At 41.7% G+C, this 13621-nt stretch overlaps 1 protein-coding gene across 1 annotated transcript in view; it reads right to left on the reverse strand.

Annotated features, from left to right (window-relative positions):
* The window catches only part of LOC106548014 (collagen alpha-1(XVI) chain), a 203597-nt gene extending 190274 nt beyond the window's left edge, over positions 1 to 13323 (reverse strand). The window contains exon 1 of the mRNA XM_087728047.1: positions 13011 to 13323. The gene's annotated coding sequence lies outside the window, so the exon portion shown is untranslated. The remainder of the gene's footprint in view (positions 1 to 13010) is intronic.
* Between the last annotated feature and the right edge of the window lie 298 nt (positions 13324 to 13621).

Genomic DNA, 13621 nt, shown 5'->3' on the forward strand with positions numbered 1-13621 from the left:
CCATTCCTTTTACCCTCTACATTGGGAGGGTTAGGGTTAGGCATAAAAATGTCACAATAGCCACGCACATCAACCTCTACCCCCCTTTTTACACATGTTTAAAAGGGTGTGGGGCTTTGATTGCATGATAATGGCTGTCATTTTGGGTTTTTTACCACTTCCCCCCCAGAAACATCTGGGAGCAATTCTCCTAAGGCCCCAGATGTGGTAAAATTGTTTATTGGAACAGGGGGAAAAAACAAATGAAGGAAAAGTTTACATCGACCTAGCATATAATGAGATGGAAATGTTTCTACGTATGCATGTAGTATGGGGTTGTTTAAAGAAGAAGCCACCTGGCAGGACCTTCTTGGAGACTTAAAAAGCTCCTCTTGCTATGATAGGACGTGTGATGATTTAGTTTGCACCCTGTTTTGTAAAATTGAGCCCCTTTTATGTAATCTCACTTCAGGGAATCCCCCTCTCTCTAGGTTTCCCCATTTGCTATGCAAGAAAAAAACAACTCACTGTTTTCATATATGCATGTATGTGCTTGTGTATGTGTACCAGAGGTGGTCTTCAGCAGGTTCTGACCAGTTCTGGAGAACCGGTAGCAGAAATTTTAAGTAGTTTGGAGAACACCACCTCTGACTGGCCCCGCCCCCATCTATTCTCTGCCTCCTGAGTCCCGGCTGATTGGGAGGAAATGGGGATTTTGCAGTATCCTTCCCCCTGCCATGCCCACCGAGCCACACCATGCCCACCAAGCCACGCCCACAGAACCGGTAGTAAAAAAATTTGAATTCCACCACTGATGTGTATGTATAGGTATAGGTATTAATTGATTTAAGGAAAATCGGTTAACTATTTGGATCTTTTCAGAATGAAGGTTGAGGAGAAAGGGAGCTAAAGATTTTGCACAGTGGTCAATTATAAATTTTTAAAAAGAAAAATTGCCACCTTCCTTCCTTCCTTCCTTCCTTCCTTCCTTCCTTCCTCCCTCCCTCTCTCTCTCTCTCTCTCTCTCTCTCTCATTTTCTTTCTTTCCTTCCTTCCTTGTTATTCAAAACTGAATGAAATCTGCAGGATTTGCTGCATTTTTATAAAGATACGGAATTTCAAATATCAAATTAGCAGTTGGAGGAAGTGATCTCCAACTGATTTCCAATATTTTTGAAGCATACTTGATTCAAATTTGCTTTGAATCAGGGAAATATCCAAAATGAGCTGTAGTCTGACCTGCTCTAATTTTCTTTGGCTGTATCCAGAAGCACTTTGGCATTTTCAACACATAGAGATTTTTCATATGATGAATTTAACACATTGCCGGAATATTATTCCCAGTTATATAAAGAACCACTTCCTTTGGCAAACATTGGGTAAGCAGTACCTTGTGTAGTGCTATCTCTGCTCATTTGGATTATGCTTTTTCTTAAAGACATTACATTATGGATGAGTTTCACACTCCAAACTTTCTATTAAAAAGTCACATTGTCATCAATGATATTATTTTTATTATTGTTTTACATTCAGTCATAAATAAAGCTGCAATAAAACCTACAGTGCTGAAGTATATGGATGCAACAAATTAAAACAAAGTTCATTACAGTAAAGCAAAGAAATAGGCAATCTAAAATGCCATCTCCTTTCTGGAACAATTGTTAGCACACTATCAGAACTTGCAGGCTGAGAAATAAATCTCTCTCGCTGCACATTTAATATCAGCAGAAGTTTGACAAACTCGATACAACCAGATAACCTGCTCCTTGCAGGCACAAAAGAAATTATATTTATGTAGAAAATTTGTCTACCGTAAAACACAGAAATCAAACCCTGCCTATTGTGTATGTGTGTGTGTGTGTGTTTATATGTGAGAAAGCGAGAGAGAGGGAAATGAGAGAGAGGAAAAGATACTGTAGATAGATCGATAGAATTAGAGACATAATGAGAGATATAGTAAGATAGCAATCAAACCCTATATTTCTTATGAGTGCATGTGTGTGTGTTTGTGTGTGTGTGTGTGTGTGTGAGAGAGAGAGAGAGAGAGAGAGAGAGAGCAAACCTGCCTATATTATGAGTACGTGTGTGTGTTTGTGTGTGTGTGTGTGTGTGTGTGTGTGTGTGAGAGAGAGAGAGAGAGAGAGAGCAAACCCTGTCTATATTATGAGTGCATGTGGGTATGTTTCAGGGGTGGGTTCCTGCCAGTTCTAACCTCTTCTATATAAGAGGTTCCACAAATCTACAGTGCCGTTTAGAACTGGTTCCAGCTCTCTCCCCTTGCCCATCCATACATCATCAAGATAAAGACCGAGAGGAGGAATTCTGGGAGTTGAAGTCCACAAGTCTTAAAGCTATCAAGTTTGAACACCCCTGGGGGTTTTTTTTTCCTAAAGGGTTAGGAGTGCAAGGGTCTTGTAACTTGACAACTGTAAGACCTGTGTGCTTCAAGTGCCAGAGTTTCTGAGCCAACATTTTGGTTGCTAAGCAAGAGCATTGTTAAGTGAGTTTCACCACATTTTACAAGTTGGCCATGCCCACCCGGTCTCATGGCCGGCAAGCCACTCCCACAAAACAGGCCACACCTACATAAGAGGTTCTAAAAAATTTTGAAACCCACCACTGGTATGTTTCTATGTGAGATAGTTAGCTATACCTCTGTTGAAGTTTCACAAGGAATGGACAGGTTCACCCAATGGATTTTGTATGTAGGTCATAGAATCATAGGACCTTGGAAGTCTTCTAGTCCAACTCCCCACTCAAGCAGGAGATTCTATGCCTATTCTGGACAAAAGGCTGCCCAATCTCTTCTTGAAAACTTCCAGTGATGGAGCACTCACAGCTTCCCGAGGGGAAGCCATTCCGCTGATTAATTGTACTCACTTTAAATTTAAATCTAACCAGGCTGCTTAAAACCTTGCTAAACCTGCGAAGTCTGGCTAATTTGAACCTCACTCATTCTGGCTAGTCTATGGTGGAATCATGGATACAGAAAAAATGGGAATTCCGCAATCAACTTGATCAGGTTGTACAGACGCAGCTCATAAAGAAGCGAGGCACAGTTGTTCCCCAAATAAGTCTGTGTCAGTGAGCAGGAAATGCAACAGAAACATGTTAGAAGTGGAATGTGATGATGGGGTTAGGATCTATGGAATATCAAATAAATTTGCTAGTTTATGTAACTGGCATTGTTTTTATCCCTCGCCCTGGATTGCTGAGAGACACAAACATCATTTTTATGACATCATCCTGCAGATGCTTTGTTCAAAATAGATTTGCTCAGTTTTATGGAGAATATTTTGAGCTAACTGGATGCAAGGTTGTATTTGAGTGTATTTTATTAAGGAGTACTTGGAAACCCCATTCTTATATTTTTTTTAAAAAACAACTTAATAGCCCCAGTGAAATCGATGGAATTTTAATATGCTTAACTGTGATTGAATTTGTCAACCAAATTATGAGAAAAGAAATGTAAAAAATGTTCTTAACCTCTAGAGATAGACACAGAGATGCTGGAATTTTCTATTGCAAGGGAATAAGGTGGTACAATCTACAGGTAGGCCTGCTTAAGTTTCTGAATTGATTTATATCAGTTTGGATACTTTCATGCATATGTATTTTATTGGGCCAAATAAGTCTAAGTCCAAAGATTTGCAGCTGGAGACTAAGCTTGGCTGAAGATTTTTTTCTGAATGGTTCCAAGCAGTGGAATCAACATGGATCCAATTCGTGGAATCCTAGTAAAACAGAGACAAGGGAGGAACCCAAGACAGATTTGAGATTTACTGCCATATCTTTAAATATATTGCAATCAATGCACCAGTTAATTCCTAGCTTTCTAAGAAGCAGTAACAGATAGACCTTGACTATGTGTCAGAATGGTCAAACAATTGGGAACTCAACCAACAAATGCTCCATCTTACACATCGGCAAAAAAAATCAGAACACAAAATACAAGCTGGGTGGACATGACCTTCAGACGACCCTCACTCTGTCAAGGACCTTGGGGAACTCATCTACAATGATCTAAGTGCCAGAGCCCACTGTAACAACATTGCCAAAAAGGCGTTAAGAGTTGTTAGCCTAATTTTGCATAGCTTCTTCTCTGGTAATATTGTACTGCTAATCAGAGCTTACAAAACCTTTGCTAGATCTGTTCTCAAATACAGCTCATCTGTCTGGAACCCGCATTGCATATCGGACATTAATACAATTGAGTGAGTCCAGAGATATTTCACGAGAAGAGTTCTCCACTCCTCTGCTCGCAACAGAATCCCTTGTGCCACCAGGCTTGAAATTTTGGGCTTAGACAACTTAGAACTATACCGCCTTCGGTCTGACCCAAGTGTAGTACATAAAATTATGTGCTACAATGTCCTACCTGTCAATGACTACTTCACCTTCAACCATAAAAATACACTAGCGCACAATGGATACAAACTCAAGGTAAACCGCTCCAAACTCAATTGCAGAAAATACGACTTCAGCAACAGAGTGGTCAATGCCTGGAATGCTCTACCTGACACTGTGGTTTCTTCCCCAAACTTAAAGTTTCCAAAACTTTAACCTTAGACTGTGTACTTTTGACCTCATCCTATTCCTAAGATGTCTGTAAGGAGCGTGCATAAGCGCGCTAATGTGTCTACCGTCACTGTCCTAATGTTCCCTTTTATTCGTATCCATTTCATGTCTTCGTAATCATGTTTATACTTATATCTGTGTTATCTAATACATGCTTGACGAAATAAATAAAATAAATAAATAAGTAACAGCTAAAATATTTCAGTATGGCTACCATGCAGAGTTAGATTTATATCCCACTTACTTCCCAGACCTCTAGCTAGCATGTACAGGTAGTCCTTGTTTAGTGACTACCTCATTCAGCAACAGTGCACTGTTGCAATGAAGATGAAAAAGTAATCTGTGACCCATGTTTACATTTATGACCTTTGTAAAGCAAAGGAAAGCTGAGATCAGAGCATAGGTTCAGTCAGTCTCACTTAGTAACTGCTTCACTTAATGACCAAGTTTCTGAGCCCTATTGTGGTCACTGAACAAGAATTTGCTGTATAGCATGTTTTCCTCAGGTTTTCCTACAACAACCATTCATTGATTGGATAGACACTGACTAGCCCAAGTCACCTGAGACTTGAACCCAGAACCAATACACCCTACTGGCCTGTCCACTTCCCTTCCACTTATACTAAATGTGGTTGATTTAGTGCAACATTTGCTTCAACGTCAAGAGCATTAAAGAAAGCATAGAGGGAGCCCTCAACGTACAGCAGTTCATTTAGTGACCGTTCAAACTGAAAAAAAGTGATTTATGGCCGTTTTTCATACTTACGATCCTCGCAGCATCCCCAAGGTCAAAATTCAGATGCTTGACAACAGGTTCATATTTATGACGGTTGCAGTATCCCAGGGTCATGCGATCCGCTTCTGCGACCTTCTGACAAGCAAAGTCAATGGGGAAGCCAGATTCATTTAACAACTGTGTTAGTAATTTAACAACTGCAGTGAGTCACTTAAATAACTGTGGCAAGAAAGGTAGTAAAATGTGGCAAAATTCACTGTCTCACTTAGCAACAGAAATGTTGGACTCAATGGTGGTCGTAAGTCAAAGATTACTTGCATTGTGCACCAAGAACTAGGCCTAGTAGAGTCTTCAACCATCCCAGAAGGATGGTTGTGTTACTGAAAGTCTTTGAAGCCTTAATGAATGTTGTGAAGTTATCAGAATGGCAACAGAAGAAGTTAACAACAACATTCCTGAAGGGTGTTTCATCCCTCCTCTGGATGAATTTCGTCATTCCCACTTTCATTTTTTCCCTTTCACAACATTTCCTGTGCTGGGAACAGTTTCTGTGTTTGTCCTGTTCATGTATTTGATCTCTTATCTTCTCGGGAGAAGAGCAGCCCCGGCCAACTTCTCTCATTCATTCCACCTTCTCTTGCCGAGCTCCTCTCCCTTTCTGAGTCCTTGTTTGTGCATTGTTTGTGAAATCACAACCCTCTCATATTTTCTCTGGATCATGATCAGTGGTGGGATTCAAAAATTCTTTACTACCAGTTCTGTGGGTGTGGCATGGCTTGGTGGGCATGGCAGGGGAAGGATACTGCAAGATCCCCATTCCCTCCCCACCCCACTAATCTGCTTTCCAGCTCCGTTCTCCTGTGCAAGGCAACAAAAGGTGACCCAGCTGATCAGCCGGGACTCAGGAGGCAGAGAATAGATGGGGGCAGGGCCAGCCAGAGGTGGCATTTGCCGGTTCTTCGAACTACTCAACATTTCCTCTACCGGTTCTCCAGAACTGGTCAGAATCTGCTGAATGCCACCTCTGATCATGATACTGTAAAGAACTATCATCCAATGGGCTGTTTTTCTGGTGGAAGCATCCATGGGGAGGGATCAGAGAGTGAAGATGGTGATTGTGACCATGGTGAGTGAAGCGCCATTGCTTTTCTAGGCAAGCTACACATTGAAAACAACCGAGCTTCTATCCTGTAGTCACAGGAGCCGCCATAACTGTTTTGAATCCTTTTTGTGTGGATGCTCCGATTCCTGCCTATGAAGCAAAGATCTAGTTGGGTGAATAAAAAGAGGAGGTAGCTCTTCTCAAATCAGTGTTCTCTGAAGCCAGCAGTGATTTTTAGCTGCACAAAAGCAGCTTCAACCCTACACCCATGATGGCGAACCTATGGAACCTGTGCCCAAAGTGGCACGCAGAACCATGTCAGCTGGCACATGCAGCGTCACCCGTTCCTCTTTTGGGTTTCTGGCACGCATGCACACACGATGGACAGCTGTCCTTTGCAGCAGTGCCAGAAACCAGAAGAGCTGGTCTTCTGGTTTCCCTTGTGTCCATGCATGCTGCCCAGCTAATATCGCACGCCAGTAACCGAAAGATCAGCTGGTCACGCACACACTCCCTTTTTGGCACTTGGTGCCAAAAAGGTTCACCATCCCTGCCCTACACTATTTTCAGCCTTCAATATTGCAATATCACAGGATCCAGAATTAGGGGCTTCGTTTAATTTTAGGGTATGTTGCTGTTTTTACAAAAAAAAAAGTAGGAGCATCAATTTTCCCAGAGCTGCTACTTCTTCAACTGAGTTGAAGGAATTGCTCATCTCTGCTCAAGTTATCCCTTTCACTAGTGTGGTTTAATGTTCCTTTGGCTTCTTTCACCAAATCCTACTCCCTTTTTACTCAGTACTCCTCCATCTATTGCTACATACATGGCAACTGGAGTCCATGGAGTATAAATTAAAAAGTCAAGATGGCGACCATCAGAGGGCAATGGAAGAGAACAGCAACAAAGATGATTAGGGGACTGGAGACTAAAACATAAAATTGTTTGAGGCTAAAACGTAAAATGGTTGCGGGAATTGGGTATGTCTAGTCTAATGAAAAGAAGGACTGGGATGATATGATAGTTGTCTTCCAATATTTGTGGGCTGGTCAACCTATTGGGGGAGGGGAGGGGAGGTCAACCTATTATCCAAAGGCCCTGAAGGCATGACAAGAAACAATGGATGGAAACTAATTAAGGAGAGAAGCACCTTAGAACTACGGTTGGCAGTGAGAACAATCAAGTAGTGGAACAGCTTGCCTTCAGAAGTTGTGGGTGCTATATCACTGGAGGCTTTTAAGAACCAATTGGACAATCACTTGTCAGATATTGATTGATTGATTGATTGATTGATTGATTGATTGATTTGGCTTATATGCCGCCCTATTCCCAGGAGACTCAGGGCGGCTAACAATAAGCAGGGGAGGGGGTACAAAAAATAAAAATAAAAATAAAAACAGCAAATTAAAATTCCACAACAGTCGTAACCTCGGATGGGGCTGGATAATTCAACAGCCCCAGGCCTGCCGGAACAGCCAGGTCTTAATTGCTTTGCGGAAGGCCGGAAGGGTGGTAAGGGTCCGGATCTCAACGGGGAGATCGTTCCATAGGGCCAGAGCAGCCACAGAGAAGGCCCTCCCCCGGGGAGTTGCCAGCCGACATTGGCCGGTAGATGGAATTCAGAGGAGGCCTAGTCTGTGGGATATGATCTCCTGCCTGAGCAAGGGTTTGGACTAGAAGACCTCCAAGGTTTCTTCCAATTCTTGTTATTATTATTTATTATTTTGTTATATATTTCATGTGATGCACACTACCATCTTAATATTTTTGACCACATTTGTAAACAAATCTCAAGCACGAGAAATCAGGACCACAGTTCCAGTTAAGGTGATTTACTGGTCATGTCTATACATAAGAATCTAGTTAATTTAACAGTCAACACTAAATTGGCACTAGGTAAGAATTAACAGAATTCAAGAGGGGTTGGACTTAAGACCACTTGTGGCAACATAATGATTCCATGCTGGTTCCTCTCTTGATTCCACCACTAGGCTCTGCTTGTCCTTCTTACAATGAGCCATTCAAAGCAGCAAAAGACATTTGTGAATGTTTTAAATGTACCATTCCCCTGTAATTTGGGGAAATATTTATTTTAGAAAATTGTTTACATTTTCAGTTTGGTTCAGCCTTACTTTGGTCAAATTTGGTTTTGAAAATGAATAGAACACCTTTTGAAAATGTTTGGCTTTTCTTACAACTACTATCAAAATTCCTGCTTGACAGCACACACTTTGTTGGAAATGAAAGTATTTATCTTATTTTTTTCTTATGGCAAATTTAGCAGCAACTCTAATTTAGTCTTGTGTTGATTTCTGGCAAAAATGCCTTGATTTTCTGGATCTTGATACCCTTCTTCAAAGACAGACATGTTTTGCCACCTGCTAATAATATTTTAAAGAGGTGTTAGAACCAAGAAAAACTCCCATGTGTTTTCATACTATCAAGAACAATTTAATCTCTGGGGGAAATAAAACCAAATCCGTTCTGGGTAAGAGAGAAAAAATTCTTCCCATGTCAAAATCAACTAGAAGCAAACGTTTCAACAGACTTGAAGAACTGGCTCATTTAAAATATTCAACAAAGACAAATTATTTACTTAAAACTGTGTTCTCTATTGCCATTCTAAAATGAGGGGAGTAAGGGAATCTTATGCATTTTAATTAAAAGCACATTAATATATTATATGTATATAAAAGTAACTGTAAAATGAACATAATGGGAAGAGAAATATTTTGATGGAAGAATGCCACAGTCAAGAAAATGCCAGCTTTTACTGTTATGGATTTTCCAGAAATAGTGGATTGAAGTTACAGCTAGTTGGCTGAATAAAAGAAAACACTTTCTGATACCAAGATCTGTACTGCAGAACCGTCAATTTAAGGGGTGGGTGGGGTCTGTGGCTTTTAATGTCTACACTTTTTAAAGAAAGATTGGTGAGCCACCTTTCATGGATGGCTTAAATTGGTGTTTCTCAACTTGGGCGACTTTAAGTCATGTGGACTTCAGCTCCCAGAATTCCTCAGCCAGGCTGGAGAATTCTGGGAGTTGAAGTCCACACATTGCAAAGTTGCCAAGGTTAAGAAATATTGGTTTAATCGGTTTAACATATATTGCTGAGTGTTAGATTAAAAATTCTTGGTGGTCCCTTCTTTTCCACTGTTCTATGGATTGGGATTCAGTTCCTGGAGTAATGAACTAACTTCACTTTCTAGATGAACTTGTTGAGTTCACATGTGCAAAATACTATCTAGGAATCCAAAAATACATTTTATTAAAAATGTAAATAAAAGAACATCCTATTATAGGTGTTTCTCAAATTACGACCACAGTTCAGCCCAAAATTTATGTTGTTAAGTGAGAAACTTGTTAATTTGCCCCATTTTATGACTTTTCTCGCCACATTTGTTAAGTGAATCCCTAAAGTTTTTAAATTACTAACACAGTTGTTAAGTGAATCTGGTTTCCCCATTGACTTTGCTTGTCAGAATATCACAAAAGGGAATCACATAACTGCGGGACACTGCAATGGTCATAGATGGGAGTCAGTTGTCAAGCTTGGTCGTACGTCACTTTTTTCCATGCCATCATGACTTTGAATAGTCACTCAATTAACTGTTGTAAATCAAGGACTACCTGTATATGCAAAAGGTGTCTCCATTAGAAAAGTGAACAAAAACATGCTTCATGGAAGGGATACAAAAATTGACACCAATTTTCATGCATATATAAATCAGTAAGGAAACCTGCAGCCAATGAAAATGGTTGAAATTAACAGCTTCAGCCTTCCATCCTGATTTTACATCCAACAAGATGCAAGTAGTCCTCACAACCACAATTAGAACCAGAATTTCCATTACTAAACAAGGCAATTGTTATGTGATTCACTGCCACTTTTACATCCTTTTTGCCACCGTTGTAAAATGATTCACTGCAGTTGCTAAGTGAATCACACGGTCATTAAGCAAATCTACCTTCCCACATTACTTATCAGAAGCTGGCTGGTAAAGTCGCAAATGGCAATCACATGACCCCAGGATGCTACTACTACTACTGCTACTTCCTAATACTAGCGGTATTACTTCCATGTCTGAAGCACCAGGGCGCTTCCTTGGTGAAAGGATTAGCCGGTGACATCATCATTGCTGTCAGGGAATGCTCAGTTGGGGGCTCTTTTCATGCCCCTGTCAGTGAGCCCACCCAAGTGGTACCTATTTATCTACTTGCGTTTGCATGCTTTCAAACTGCTAGGCAGGCAGAAGCTGGAGCAAAAAACGGGAGCTCACTCTGACACAACAGCAGTACTCGGGCTTCAAACGCAGGCTTGCAAATTGGCAACCCAGCTTCCTAATCATATGAGCCACTGTGCTCCCTCCGGAGATGCTGCAACCATCCTCACTGCTTGTCAGTTGTCAAATGCCTGAATTTTGATCATGTTACCTTAGGACACTGCAATGCAAGGACTGGTTGTTAGCCACTTTTTTTTAGCACTGATGTAACAGTGGCTCAGCGGTTAAGACACTGAGCTTGTCGATCAGAAATGTTGGCAGTTTGGCAGTTCGAATCCCTAGCGCTGCATAACGAAGTGAGCTTCTGTTACTTGTCCTAGCTTCTGCCAACCTAGCAGTTCAAAAGCACGTAAAAATGCAAATAGAAAAATAGGAACCACCTTTGGTGGGAAGGTAACAGCTTTCCGTGCTCCTTCGGCATTTAGTCATGCCGGCCACATGACCATGGAGACATCATTGGACAGCTCTCACTCTTTGACTTTGAAACGGAGGTGACCACCGTCCCCTAGAGTCGGGAATGACTAGCACATATGTGCAAGGGGAACCTTTACCTTTACCTAACTTAAAACAGTCACTAAATAAATGGTTGAATGTTGAGGATGAATTGTAGAGACATGGGATCAGGCAGCCTATATAGAATGAAAAGCCTCCACATTCCTTCGTCCAGGAATATCAGTGTTAGTGCCCCACACGGTCCTCACCCCAGGGTTATACCAGTGGAAAGTCAGTTTCAAACTTGAATTACAGTAACAGAAATCCTAAGTAATTTTCAGATGCGCTGACAATACTTGATCTAATCAATACATTAAGAAGAAGGGAGGAAAGCAAACTGGCTGAAAAATTCCAACTCCTATCCTTCTGATGAGATCATGGGATGGTTGTCCCAACAGTCTTGGAGTGAAATGGGATGTGCACTAATTTTCTCCACTATCTCAAAAACTTTGTTCATGCCTCCAGATAAGCAAGGAGTCCTGTGCACTTGCACTTATTCTTCCCCTCCTTGTTCCCTTATTAAGTGGTCCCATCTACTCTTGGAATTGGTGTAGACTGAGAAGGTATCTCCTTGTTGGGAGAAGATGAGGGGAGCTGCATCCCAACATATTTTGAGAGTGATGGAAGAGCTAGCATTGATCTGGTTTGCTACACTAAGAAGGGGGAGAAACATTTAGGTTTGAGATATCTATGCTGTTAGAAAGAGTAGACTAAAATAATGGTGGCAATGCTTAGATCCCAAATGGAAAGGAAATAACTCCACAATGCAGCTCCAATCACAAGACCACAAGGGCTTTGTGGACTCTTATTAGAGGAGAAACAGACACTTATCATTGTGAGGCATGAATGTAAGTTGGGAATTTGTGAGGTTCTCCTGCCCTCAGGCGTTTATCCAGCCATTTATGAACCATCTGGATAATTCAGCACTTGAAATAATTTGAGTAACAACCTCTCAAAGGCTAAAATGTCAGGTCGAAATGATTCCATAGCTTATAGAACTGAACTTCTACAGGAAAGATCATCTCTAATAACTTGAGGAACTTAGCCAAGTCATAAACTACAGTAGGAGGCCTCCTCCAGATGGTTTTAGCTGTTTTTTTTAAAGCTTCAGAGAATTAGAATGCCCAAGAAAAAGAAGAGACATGAGCTTTGGCAATGAAGAAAGTCCTAAAATGAGTCTCACAAACCTTTTGCTACAATGTCCTTGGAAATCTGTGCCATGGAAGCATGTAGTAAGTCTACATCCTGCAAAATATGCATTTTCCCTCTTCAGACCTTTTTGAAAGGGACCTTTCAAGAATGATGCAACTATTAGACCATCTGGTTGAAAAACGTCATTCCTCCTGCAGAATTGCTCAGTTAATCTCTTTAGATAAGACTGGGCATAAAACATATCTGGAAGTATTTGTAAAAATAGTCCAAGATGCGGGAAGGAGCGCTTGACTTTTCTCTTCCACACCTTCCTGGGCTCCCTTGTGTGTCTTTAGTAAATACAATCCCACCCCTCACTCTCTCACTCTTTCTCTACACGTACACACATTGTACAGTCCCAACTTTAAGCAGAAATTGTGTGTCAACCATTTCCCAGGCAGGGAAGACTTTTTAAGCAGCTTAATAACTCAGTGTCCAAGAGGCACATCAGGAAAGAAAAGTTGCAACTTCTGAGCTCATCTGTTTTGCTGGGCTGCTAATCTGCTCCTCCAAAGGGGCCTTCTAGCATCCCCCCACCCCCGCTTACTACTTCACAAGGATCAAAGCAGAGGGAAACTTCCTGCTGCCCAGAATACAGTCCTTAGAAAGCTAACTGCAAACCATGCTGGGCAAGAGCCATTTCTCTTACCTGCTGGAGGTGCTACACACAGCTGGCCATGTTTCTAAGATGAGTATGAGAAACTGTGTCCCCAGCAAGCCAGCGAGCGACCGAGCTTGCAGCCTACGTCACCGTTGGATCTGGCAACTGTCAGCTCCAATTTTCACGTTCTTTAGAACTCAACTCCCCCCTTTCTTTCTGATCGTCCAAGAAGCCGCAAGCAGGGAATTTGGGAGAGACAGAAAAAGGCTGCTTCCGATCCCTAGTGCAAAAGCAAACTGGAGGAATCCTTAGAATTGGAGATACCTCCAGAAGAACTCAGCTCACAGGGACTTTCGGCTCCTTCACCCCCCTCCCTGTCTGGGCTCTTCTTTCCAGTGGTGGAAAAGTAGAGATTCTCTTCCCCCCCCCACCACACACACACACCCTTGCAACTCCAGGCTGACTCAGTGATGAAGGGCTGCTGTTGCGCCAGGCCCCCGAGCTGGAAACGAGCAGCTCACAAACGTGCCGGAATGCCAAGAGAACTTAATCAAGCCCAGCTGGGATTGGGAACAAAGGCCCGGAGGCCAGGGAACCTCTGCCAGATCTTCTCTGACTTTTTGCTGTGTCTAGTTCAGTCTGTTTCTCAACCTTCGGAA

The sequence above is a fragment of the Thamnophis sirtalis genome, unplaced genomic scaffold, assembly GCF_051295495.1.
Source record: "Thamnophis sirtalis isolate CommonGarterSnake01/CBP01778 unplaced genomic scaffold, rThaSir2_p1.2 scaffold_13, whole genome shotgun sequence".
In the NCBI taxonomy this organism is placed as follows: Eukaryota; Metazoa; Chordata; class Lepidosauria; order Squamata; family Natricidae; genus Thamnophis; species Thamnophis sirtalis.